Source organism: Pimephales promelas, chromosome 3, assembly GCF_988280905.1.
Source record: "Pimephales promelas chromosome 3, fPimPro1.hap1.1, whole genome shotgun sequence".
NCBI lineage: Eukaryota > Metazoa > Chordata > Actinopteri > Cypriniformes > Leuciscidae > Pimephales > Pimephales promelas.
The window spans coordinates 32,762,214-32,775,872 of NC_142771.1; the positions used below are offsets into that span (position 1 = coordinate 32,762,214).

At 38.6% G+C, this 13,659-nt stretch overlaps 1 protein-coding gene across 2 annotated transcripts in view; it reads left to right on the forward strand.

Moving 5' to 3' along the window:
* Positions 1-1,316: 1,316 nt before the first annotated feature.
* Positions 1,317-13,659, forward strand: part of baiap3 (BAI1 associated protein 3) — a 66,892-nt gene continuing 54,549 nt past the window's right edge. For both annotated transcript variants that reach the window (XM_039687858.2, XM_089128754.1), the window contains exon 1: positions 1,317-1,609. The gene's annotated coding sequence lies outside the window, so the exon portion shown is untranslated. The remainder of the gene's footprint in view (positions 1,610-13,659) is intronic.

Genomic DNA, 13,659 nt, shown 5'->3' on the forward strand with positions numbered 1-13,659 from the left:
ATGTGGGATCCAGCCCAAATTGTGTATCAAACATTGCCACCTTATGGAATAAAGGTGAATTGCACCTTTTCAGTCACCAAAGATTCAATTATTGTTGTGCAGAAGAAATATAAATGAATGGGAAAACAGGCATCCCATTATACTTTCTTTCATGTTGTATTGTTTATAATTAATTGATTGAGGAATACTCTGAAGGTTGTTGTCTATCTTAAAAAAAAAATGTAACGAGGAGGAGGGTAGTGAATGACTTCCTGGATCTCGAAAGACCCGAGGGATGCGTTTATAATTACCAACTGGCATTTGGCAAAGATTACGCTTTAATTTCCTGAATTGACTTGCCAGAATTGTCTGTTGAGCATGATGTTGGCTACTCCAATAGGTATTTTGACACTAATCTATTTCTAATCTAGTTTCCCATGTTGAAAGACCAGTAATCAATAAGCACAGCTCAATAAATTCAGCCTATATATTAATCAGAAAGTGGGCTAATTTGAGAGAACACCCAATCTATACACACGTCACATGTGCACATATAAATAAATCTGTCTGGAGACGACACTAAAGAATAAGTAAAACAAAGCATCTTAGAGTGGAGGCAATTTTCATCCTCAATGTCCTTTGCTTTCTTCCCTGGCTCCAAGGACTAAAAACATCATGTTTCATCATATTCTCACACACATGTCCATGATCACAAGGCTCTCACACGTTTGGTCTGTGACAGTATGAGTCACCGCACTGTTTGGAAGCTCGGGTCCACGCTTCTGTTTTACTCATACTAATAAATGTCTCAGATCTACTGTCTGCAGGGTAGCACCTCCTCCTACTGGTTTGTCTAATTGGGAACAAAATAGAGAAGACCTACATAAATGCCAAGCCTTGGCTGTGGCCTTTTTTCTGTGAGCTCTGAAAACAATAGCCTGGAGTTTTTTTTTATGGAGATTTTGTGAAATTTGCCCAAGTTATGCAATGGCACAGCATGCAAAACCCACAGTTAAGGGAGAGTCAATTATGAGGCTGATTTGTAAAATTGTAGGCTGTCCAAATTGTGATATTCATCTGCTTGGCAGGCAATACTCATGTAACTATTATGGAGAATCTATTATTCTCTACATAAAGCAGCTGACTTGCTGTATTCACACTTTCTGTATAGGTTTTACCTGACGTTTTTTTTTTTTGGGGGGGGGGGGGGGGGGGGGGGGTTTGCATGTAAGTCTCAGATATGCATTTAATGTTATAGCACATGCTCTACCCATACCAGGGAAATATGCTCTCGTTCTTCTGTAACAGTATAAAACACGGTCTTTCTTGGCAAAGCGGCTGACAGCCCCTCAGCAACAGCTCGAGGCATGCAAACTAGTCTGGCACTTCCCTTTACCATATATGGATTATACCGGTGCGCACGAGAGCAGACGGAAACGTCTCGGAGAAATTAAAACGTTTTCCTGTCATCAGATGAGGACAAATTAACGTTTATTGCTTAGTTGACATCTCCCGTCTTAAAGAGATATACCACCAACCAGTTGCGTAGATTTCGATGGGAGAAGAAAAGTCTGAGACGCACGGAAACAGTCGCGCGCGCATCGCACAACAGTGAATGAGAAATCCACAGGTGAGATAATCGCATTTATATGGATTTATACGTGCCTGAATTATGTTCATTAATTTAACACGGGGGAATTATAGTCTAATAAGCATGAGCGGGAACTATTACTAGCTTAATCTATTTTCTTTGAGTATTAAGTCAGTGTAGGATATTGTTTAGTCTGGCTTTATACCTACCCCATGTTGTTGCAGGATTTCTGTTGAAATAAATCGCAATATATTTGTATTTTAGTCTGCATAATGGGTTGTTGTGTGTTTGAACTGCGTTTTAGTTACATTAAGTTTAAAATTTCTAAACATTTGATTTAATGTTTCTAGCTTTTTTATATTCTTTCAGATCTGTGTTTATGTCTTATAGTTGTTGAACACCTGTAGCTATGTCTCAACAGATGTTATAGGTGGCAAAGTAGCTTTCAGAGGGCGCAGCTCTTTTAGCTTTTTTTCTGACAATGAAAGCTTGTAAAAAAGTAGAATCGTGGTGTAATGTACATAGGCTAATTACGTTTTGTTCCATATTACATTCAATCGTCCATATTGTGAATAATAATGAATTATAAAACAGCTCCACACACTCAAAAATAAATATATATATTTTTTTCCAAATCAGATATGTAAAAGTGTGTGGGTTTTAGCAACCAAAAGTAGAAATAAAGCAGGAATAGTTGAAAAACGTGTGTTGGATAACTTAGAATGCCTGTAAGTGTTTTCATCCAAATGCGAACATTTTATTTTACCCCCCACCCCCCTAATGTGTTGACGGTGCAATGGTGCACAAGGGAGTTAGTTTCCAAGACAACAACACATATAGACAGAAGACAAGGTTGAAAATCCAAAAAGGCCAATTATAAATCAAGTCTATATATTTATTTAAACATGGCACAACGACTTCAGTTCAATGCAATAAATAAAAAAATAAATAAAAAAAACTTTGGAATTAAATGTCAAAATGGACTAAGATAGTTAGAGGTGGAGTTTAGTCGTAACAGTGGTTTATGATGATCTTAGTGAAATGAATTTGAGTGGAAAAGAATTTTTTAAATGATAAAATGTACATTTTCTGTGATTTTAATAAATGTTTATCTCTTGTATTCATCTCTTAAAAAATTGCTGAGAATTCAGAAATATCATATACAAGATTGAAGTTTCAAGATGGAAATTACGTCTTTCTTATTCCATAGAGAAGCATTCGCTCGCACATGAGCTTGTCCCAGTGTAATTTAATGTGAAAGCTCTGCAGACTTCCCCTTTGGTCTCTGATTGACAGTTTAAATCTGTGCTGGTCTTAATGGGGGCTTGAGCAGACGTGCGAGCAGAGCTTTTGCCACAGGTGAAAGACAGCTCTCCATTCTCTCATCTGTCTTTCTGTGAGCTGCCGTGAACATCTCAGTATAGCCAGAGAAAGACAAGAGGAATTGTTTTACTTTTCTTGCAGCGAGTCATCGACTGTATTTTAATGTGCCGCTGTCAGATGCTGTTTTGGAGTTTAAGAGGGCCTTTGATTTTGAAGTTAAATTGTGTTTTATTAGGGCTGTTGGCTTGCAAATGTCCATCCATTTTTCATCAGTCTCCAAAATCATGACGGCTCATCGTCGTTTACCCTTTATTTTACCCAATAATCAGCTGCTCCACTTTAGTTGAGCGACAGATTTCTGCCTAATTTAAAAAGGCAGCTTGAAATTTGCTGCTGATTTGAGTACTTAAATGTATTCCACTCTTATTCTAACAGTGGCTCTCTTAAAACCATGACCATAAAAGTTCAAATGAATCCGTAATATTATTGTTTTATTCTGTCACATCAAATAAGCATCACAAGGTAAATTTCCAATGATATTATGATGTGGACTATGCAACCTGACAACTGGAAAATTTCTGTATTAATTTTATAAGTTGTAATAGTTCACCCCATAAAGAAATTTGTCATCATTTACTCACTCTCATCTCATTCCAAATCTATGTTGCAGAATCTTTACTTCATTTTGATGAAATAAGGCGATATAATTCCTTATAAGATCCCAAAATGCACCATACAATGCATCATTCTTTCCTTACACAATGTCTCATCATTCAATGCATCAGCCATGTAAAGCATTGTGTGATGAATAAACTGAAATGTAAGGCATTATTCACTGAAAAGTCAGAGAACCACAAAACTATCATATGGTTGCAGAAGCCTGGGAATATAGTTTATGTATAAAATATAAATATATAATTTTTTGTCATGAATCTTAACAGCCATGGTCAAGATTTTTTGATTTGTTTTTTGTCCAACTGAAGAAAGAGTCACACGGGTTTGGAATGACATGAGGGTGAGAGATAATGATGACGGAAATTGAAATTTTTGGGTGGACTGTCTCTTTAACAGGCAAACACTCTTTCAGAGGGATTTTTATTTATTTTTTTTATTTTTTTTGGTCTAGAAAATCTTACCATCTTACTTCTGTTATTTTCAGTGCAAAGAGCAGTAAACAAAAAGTAGAATCATGGTGTAATGTTCATAATTAAAGGTCCCCTGACATGAGGTTATTTTATTATTTTATAATGTTTCCTGGGTCAAAATTTAGTAGGCATTTTTCCAAGCCTGATTTTAACCTCTGATTTGAACGCTCTGTTTGAAGGGGCGTGTCTGCTGTGGGATTCAGTGGAACCGCCCACTGCTGTGATTGGCTGACATGCTTGCATATGAAATAGCTATGTATTACATGCAAAACTTTCTCGAATATTTTTACGACAGCTATTATACGTTTTTACTATTACAGCTATCGAGATTACCAAATCGTGAGAAGTTTTTAAAGTATTTAGATCTATTCCCATTACATAAAATTTTGTTGTGATGAGCATTGAGCATGCAGAGGACAGTCTGTCGATCACGAGAATGAAGATCATCATTGTAACGCAGTTTCGGCACTCTCTCTAATGCTTTCACCAATGCAAACACGATGATGTACATACAGTAAGAGCTTTGTTGTGCAGTGTGCGTCATTGATTTCATAACGAGTTGTCCAGATAAACTTGATCGCTTGATCTGATCGCTTTTTTTTATAATTTGTTCAGAATTTAAATAAGAAATTATGTAAAGTTGATATTTTAATCACTGGCTTGACTTACTAATGCATAAACAGTATTGAACGATTTTGAGAGAAAAAACTTACTTGTCTGAACTTGAACAATTAGTCTACACATCAGAAATTATTGCTTGGTCGCTCGATCGATTTATTTTCAGGCGTTCATCGAGATGAGGAAACAGTCGTCGGTGAAATGTTTGGACCATACAAAACTTTTGGAAGTTGTGTTGGCTCATTTCCAGTGAAAACACAATTAACTCATTATTTCTTCAGAAGCTCGAATGAAGGAATTAAAAAAATGTTTGTGTTCATTTGTACACTGATCAACTGCCATGCTTCGCTCGTTTGCAAGCCATATCTCTCGAGGAAATACTCAAATCGCGCCTGCGTGTTCGTTCTTCCTGTTCCTATGTCGTTTTCTCATGGGCGAGCCAAATTCTCTGTGCGGGCAAAGCAGAGAAAGGGGAGGTAACCTTTCCTCGTTATGACGTAATAACGAGGAGATTCAAGATCAGTGCGTCTGAGCTGCAGAGAAGAGAAAAATAGCCAAAGCTCGGTTTACACCGATTGAAAATTCTAGACACGAGGGGACCAAATACAGGCTAGGGGAACTAATATTAATGTAAACCTCAGAAAATGAAAATTTCATGTCAGGGGACCTTTAAGTTTTGTATAACAAAGTGTCCAAAAGTTAAATAGCTTTTTTTTTTTCAAAATCATCATAAATTAAGCTGCTTCCTAAGATGCCTCAGTTTGGCCAAATTTCAGAGCAATATTGTGTGGATCCTTTGGCTAAAAAACAAACAAAACAAAAAAAATGTTAAATGCGTGAACTAGCAGATCTATACAGGTGGAGCTGGGGAAGGTGGAGGGTTTTTGAAAGCATGCTGTTTGCTACAGCGAATGCTGACCCACTATTTGAAGGTGGAGCAGTGAGTTCATTGGCTACCGATTCAGCAGGAACCAATCACCTGTGCACTAGAGAATGATATGATTGCAAACAGATGGAGTTAAGGATCTATTAAGCTGCGCCATCTAGAGTTTTATGACAGAACTTTGTATTTAATCCACCAATGACGACCAGACATGTAATTATCCTAATAGGAAAGGTGGGCAACTTGGACATAGACACTGCATGCCATTTTTAAGTCAATTGGACAAATGGTTCCATTACAAATGAGTAAAAATGAAATGTATAATAATAATAATAATAATAATTACTCAAAATTTCAGCAGTGTTACCTCAGCAACGATGTCAAACTGTGCATCAAGTCCCCTATAAAGAGCACTATTTGTGTTGCTGCCTATTGCTAAAAACTGGTTTGCAGCAAGAAGTCACATATCGTAGTGCAGGCCATCCGCTGAAGTTCATCTACTGAGATGACGGCATGTTGTAGTTAACACATTGCCAAGAATCAGCCATCTCGTTTGTATGCAAGCAAATGTATTCAAGGATCAGGAAAAAGAACAATCTCGTAATTTACGCACCTAGTCAGCGATCACTTGTATAGTGTGTGCACACCACCATGACAGGAGTCTTTTAGTGCACGCAGGGAGACATTTTCTGCCTTGTAGTGAGTGCGTGGCTTACGTGGAGAGTTTTTTAAATCATTTGAGGTGCCATGATGATTATAGGATGCTGAAGTTGATATGAAGTTTTGGAACAGGGCGAATATTTCACTAAGTGTCATTGTTCAGCATCAGTAAACGACTGTCACTGGACGTCTATCTGATTTGTTCCATCACATGGTGAGTGTAAATGCCTGTTAACATCTCGAATGCATCTTGGACAGAGAGAACTATAGCTATTCTTATTTAGGTTCATTTCAGAGGGACCAATGGGTCTTCGAGTCGGATCGATCCCACTTGTGAAACGTCTCTGTGATACTATGCTTGACGTTAACGTTGATCAACACTGCAGATTGGCTCTGTGAAAATGGCCTAGGGGGGAATAAGCTGGCATAGATCCCCTGATGGCCCCACACACCTTTATCACACCCTGGAGGATTATTGGTCTTATCGACTTTTAGATTGTAATGATATGTGCCCTGGTTCCTCCCCTGTAACCTTTTTTTGTCTTAGGACCCCCACAGCCCAGCAATAGTAGTGACTAGTAAGTACCAATTCATTCACATCAAACCAGAAATGGTTTCCTTTTGACTTATACATTAGACAGAGGTAGATTTCTAAATTGCTTAAGTCTTATTATGCGAATAAGCTTATGCTAAAAGACATTCTGTGGAAAGTATTATAATATTATTTTTCAATGACCAGCACTCACGGTTATCTTTTTATAAATCAAATGTAAATTCATGTCCCAATTACACTTAATGTTTTTACAATTGTTTTTCCTGGTCAAATAAACTACATCAAAAAAAAACAAAAATACAAGTCTATTATGTATTAACATGTATTCACATTAACTAGGCCTGTGTAATCAATGTGCTATTTATTAAAAACAAGTATGAATCTCATCAAGTTAATAACTAAAGGCAGTAATAATTTAAACAATACATTTTATTTGTGAAGTGATGTTCAGCTGTTCTTTTTAATAGTCAACTTATAACTTACTTTCATCAGTCATGAAGCTCGATAAACACTGTCTGTCACAGTACCTTTAATTTTCCCAAACTGTTTTATTACATTGCTCAATTAAAACCGCCCACAGTCATCATGTTTTCAGGGCATTTCAAGTTTAATTTTGAAGTGATGATATCTAAGTGGCCGAGTTGTTTACTTACTTTTTAATTAGTCTTTCCATTAACGCCATCATTTCGTTTATTCAGACCGATTCGCAAATGTGCAAAAAAGGCGCACAAACCAATCATGTCCAATCGTAGTGCGAATGCCTCCAGACTTTTGCTTACAAATAACCCTTAATTTCTTTGTAACACGGAGAACGATTCAACATTACAATAAAAAGCGGGTTGAAAATATGACAACACCCACACAACCAATACAGATGACACGTTTTGGGAAAGAATTGTTGGTCTGGTTTGATTTGATTAGTTTATCCGCTATAGGCGGGTTATATTATTAAATATACGTGTATATCATTTAATTATTGAAGTGAAAAAAAAAATTACACCCTTACAGGTAACCTTTTACCCCACCATTCAGAGCTTCATAATGAGAAGGACACTTGACATTTCTTCAATTTATGAAATACTGGAGACACGGTTATGGGCCGACTCTAAGTGCTTATCCAGTGCTTATTCATTCATTGTTTGAGAAGAGAGCAGTGATTGCGTCGATGACAATCACAGGGCCTGCCATCATAAATTATTATGAAAACCGTGTTCCTGTTGGATTAGTGGGCAGAGAGCAATAGAATAAATAGGAAATAGTGTCAAAGAGCATGCAGAGTTTCCCAGCACATATGATTTATGTTGAAATGCCTCGAAAGTAATGCAATACAGAACCTGATTTGCTGATGATCTGATGAAGCCAGAATCATATAACAAGGTCTATTTGGTGACATATGGCTCACATCTCACATAAAACAGACACATACTGACCCGGAAAACCTCATTGTAGTCTGAAAGGTCTTCCTCGGATGGCATATCTTTTCAGAAAGAATTTGCCACAAATAAATGAAGGTTGAGGAATAGGCTTGTGTGTCAGACTGAATGAAAGCATTATACAGCAGCCCTGCCTCATTTTGCTTGACAAAGATCAGAAGGTTAACTCATCTCTATGAATGAGAATGGAAATCCATATGCAAAAGCAGCCGTTCAGCCTTTGTATATGAACGAGAGTGGGAATCTATGTAAAAGAAGATTATGAAATCAATAAATCAATTTGGCAGCAATTGGAGAAATTGAAATCGCTGGGGAGAGAAGCATATCAGCAATATTGCTCATCTGCTGGTGGCGCTCTTAACTTTCACTTGCGAGTTTAGAAATAGAAGATGATTTGGTCACTGTTGCTAGCTTAAATGCCCCGACAAAAGGTGATATAAGCAAAAGAAGAGGATGATTTGTGCAGCTTTTGTTGAATCCTGTGTACCTGCATTGGCGGTTCCTCTTGCTGAACCGTTACCATAGAGACCCCTCCGTCCCCAGCCGAGAAGCCTTTGACTGCCAGGCTTACCGTCTCTATTGAGCAGTGGTGTCATTCACGTGGCCCAAGAGCCTTTGCGAGGGACAGCGGCTCAGCGGGGATGACCTGGTGAGAAGGAGCCGATGTTCCTGCTCTCGGCTATGGCAACGCTCCCTTGGCAGCTGTTGTCTTGAGTTTGGTAGCATGTCAGTTCTCGCCTTTCATTGAAGCCGATGACTGCGACGGAGTGACATTCAATTCAGGTGGCGGAGTGCGTAATTGAAATGTGTTCACCTGGGAAGCAGCTGCTCGGTGGCCTGGTGCTAATTGCCACCAGTAAGAGCTGAGAATTCAGGTGAATGCACTGCGTTGCCCTTCAATGTGCATTATGCTCGATTCCAGCACAGCGACTGATGGAGTCAGCTTTGTGGAGGGATTCAGAAAGACTGCTTTGATTTGGCTCATCTTTTGATATTTCCCTCCTCTTATCCTTGGGGTCAATTTGACCCCATTCAATGTTTAACGTCTGTAAAAACATAATTTATTTTTTATTTTTTTGCTTCAAATTGAATGACTTTTCCTAATTTAATGGGGACAACTCTGTAAACATAAAATTAACCTGCTAATATTTTTTTCAAAGTCCTGTACAAATTTTGTAGCATCGGTGTTCCTTGGGGTCAATTTGACCCCAGGCTCTTTTAGTTGTATAATAAAACAGAAGAAATATTAAAATTTCACACACATTTGTTTTGGTTGTTATATTGAGGTCATTATAACATGTTATAATTTGAATTTATAATGTTCATTGTAATTTTACATATTCAATGTCATTTTCAAAAAACGTCCCTCTGTTTTAGGCCTCTAACCAAACATAACCATATCTGTAATATTGCGAGAACTACTAGTAGTTCACATGACATGTGACATAATTCTCAAGATAACTAATAATTCTTTCCTGTGTATTGGGGAGGGGAAAACATCATTTTTGTGAGAAATTTGATGTTTCCCATGCCATGGGGGAGGAGAAAACATAATTTTTGTGAGATTGACCCCAAACATAATTCGTGTTACTATCCTTGATAAAATAAATAGTTTTTCTTTCCAAATGTCATAGATTGCATAAATCTATACTTAGAAACATTATAAAACAAATAAAACCCCAGATGTATTTATACTTTTCCAATTTTAGGTCAAATCAGTAAGATTTTATGTTGATTTGTAAATTTGTCCATAGTCGTGCAATGGGTATTCTGGATGTATAAGGGGTTAGGTGGGGTTAGGTGGGGTGGGGAGGGGGGTGGTGGGTGGATGTCAACTTAAAACGTTACTTAAGTAATCAACAAAGACATACATTAACTGAGACAAACCTTTGTAAAAAAAAATAAACATATTGTGGAGGTTTAAATTACTGGGGTCAAATTGACCCCAGAGGGTAAAAAGTGTTATCAGATTTGAGGATAACAGGAGGGTTTTAATGCACGTCTGGTCAGATTAAAGGAAGGTGAAAAGCAAACGCATCCTCTCCTCGTGTCTTGCAGGATTAATCAAGCTGAGAGTAACCAGACATGATCATAACCCAGACCAAAGGCTGGAATACACTATACCACGAGTTGATGCTAGTTGGCAAAAGTCAGAGCCTATTTAACCAACCCAGTCTCATCCCAAGACGTCATATAACCGACGTTTTGGGACGTCTTTTGACCATACGTCAATATTCGCCTTTTTAGGGCCCCCTTAAACGTCGGTAGATGAGGTTATGGGATCCTAACTCTACCCCATACCTAAACCTAACCCTAAACCTAACCCGTCACCTAACTGACGTTAAAGGTAAAGCGTCAGTTGTATGACGGCCCGGGATCGCCATCTACCGACGTTTAAGGGGGCCCTAAAAAGGCGAATGTTGACGTATGGTCAAAATATGTCCCAAAACGTCAGTTATATGACTTTTTGGAATGAGACTGTGTTAATTTAACATATTTCAGCCCATTCTCATCCTTTAGCGTCATGGTGACGCTATGTCACAAAACGGCGAAATACTACACACATCGCACCCTTTATCATTAATATAACACGCGAACCCAAGGTGTCATAAATCCTTTAGCGTGAATATAAGACTACCTTACCCTTCCCCACGCCTAAACCTACCCATCACAGCGCGTTATATTAACGATAACGGGTGCCATGTGCGTAGTATAGCGCCGTTTTGTCATATAGCGTCACCTATATGACGCTAAAGGATGAGAATGCGTTGCATATTTCACAGAAAATCATGTTGTGTGTGGAAACAGTCCATTTTGTTTAGTTGTATACTCTAATTCCATCCTGTCAGAGGCTTGCAATCATGTTCAATAATTTAAGCTGGTTTTATAAGACATTGTTTTCATTTGTCAGCCGTCTTCTAGCAGCGAGCTGCATGTTTTATGCATGGGTTTGTTGTGTTCATGTAACAGATGCAGTCCAGTTTGAGCTGTGCCAATGCATTCTCATCCTAGGGCGTCATATAGTGACGCTTTTGACAATGCATATGCAATGGTACCATTTAGCGTCAATATAGACCTTATGTAGCCCCGCCCCTTTTCAGCTCTGCGCTCGTTGTCTTTTGACTTCCGGTCTGTATTTTCACAGCGATCTTGCATAGGTATGAATGAACTGCTCGTAAAAAAATCCCCGGTCGACATTTGTTAAGACATCTGCTTTACAATGCTTATGATAAACATTACAATGCTCATGATAACTTTTGTTAACTCTACAATAAGTAAATCCACTTCACCAGCTAATTACTCCTCGACAGCGCTGCCATAGAAATATACAGAGCGACTGCAAAACCGGAAGTTCAATGACAATATTCTAAAGATGACGGCGCCCACGTTTCTCTAGTGCATAAGGTCTATAACACGCTTCAGTTATGGGTAGGTTTAGGTCTGGGGTAGGGTTATGGTTAGACCACTAGGAGGCGCCTTCTCGCCCATATATATCTGCATCTCATATTGACGCTAAAGGGTGCCATGTGCGTTAGATGTGTACGCATTGTCAAAAGCGTCAGTATATGACGCCTTGGGATGAGAACGGGCTCGCTGAGCAATGTACACCTCATACCTCTGGCCTCAAGAGGCCTGCAATTGATGTTAGCGGGTGCCGTCTTTAGCGTCCTTGTTCCCACGCTGGAGACCTCGGTTCGAATCATGCTTGAAGTGGGTCTAGACCGGATACATTTGGTGCCATAACCTTGATGGGAGTGAGGTTTAGTGGGGTGACCAGCAATATACTGTTATCGAACATCTCAATAACAAAATTAACACACGACAAACATGAGAAAACAGAAAAAGTCATTTAATACAGCATAAGAAATCATAGAAATGTGGATGTTTGCACAAGCTCTACGGCACTGCAGTAAAGTAATGCCACGCTTATTTATTTATCACTTTATACAATAGATAGTTTCAAATCAAGCAGCTTATATTAAACATGAAATCAGTGTCAGTGTCTTGTTTCATTGGAAGTACTACTTAATTTTCAACTGTAAAGCAGCTCTCCAGTGTGTTCATCGTCTGACCTTCACCTACCAATTACGTATCCCCATGGACCAATGGTAGAATGAAGGTGTTTAGAAGATTTCACTTTGGCTATTTAAGCTGTTTCGAACTCCCGAAATAACTTTTCTTATTATTTTTTGTCCGAAATGACATCACATCAGTTCGTTCTTAGATTTCACTTGAAATACATCGGAGCCTTACCGGACGTATAGGCTAGTTAGAGCTGTATGTGTAAACCTCACTCCCGTGGCCTCAAGAGGCGTGCTAGCGACTGACGCCAGTGACTGCAGTTTTCAGCATCCTTTAGCGCCCAGCTAAGTTCAGAAACTAGCTAAAGGCGGGCATACACTGTGCGATTTTCGTCCGATTTTGAGCCGAATTCTGACTCGTGCGACTCATTTTCGTGTCGGACCGATTTTCAGCTTTGTCGTGCGTCGTTTGTCGTGCAGTGTTCGTGCAGTGTACAGGGAGAAACGAGAGGCGATTAACCTCTCACGATCGACAATCGGATGGTCGGATGAATTTCTGGCATGTCAGAAATTTTGGTCGCTCCTCGTGACTATATCGCACAGTTGAAGCAAAGCTACGAACCGATTGCCCTAAACTCAGTGTTTTTTCCCTCACTGCACCTGCGCGAAAACAGAAGTTTAACCATTTCATCTGCAGCAAAAATAAAATTAAAATAAAAACGAGCTACAAATTATTGTTGCTTACCTCCAGTTCGTGTTGCAAAATGGATAATATTACCCACCGTCTTCAAGCCACCTGATATGTAACACCTCTTTTATTATTTTGTCAAACAATGTTTTTGAAATAAACCTGTTTTTAATTTTCATTGATGATTAATAATGGCAATGTTCGGACATATTAGACTGTTAATAGTTATTTTACATGTATATAATTCATTGTAATCGACCTAAATGTTTCAGACAATTTTTAATGAGGAGTAAGATTAATATTTTATTATCCTCACAGCACGTTTATGTGCTGTGAAAATATTGCGTGGCAAATTAATTATAATAGCGGATCAGTTTAATAGTAAAATTAGCCTATAGGCCTCCCCTAATAATTATAATATAATAATAATAATAATTAAATGCATAAATTGAAAATACTAAATCATCTTGATACTGATAGCAGATGCTTGTTTTGACAATATCTCTGGATACATACACGTAAATAGGCGCAATCCAGGGGGTTATCGCAGATATTACACGTATAGTGTGAGCAGTGAAGTCGCAGCTCGACGATCGGACCGTACAGTGTGAGCACATAAATCCTGAACTTTGGCTTTGCATCGCATGCGATTTACTCGTTCAGTGTGAGTAGGTACCTTGCTGAAATCGCACAGACATCGCACAGTGTATGACCGCCTTAAGACACGGGTGTCCGATCTTGCTACTGTAGCGCCACTATCCTAC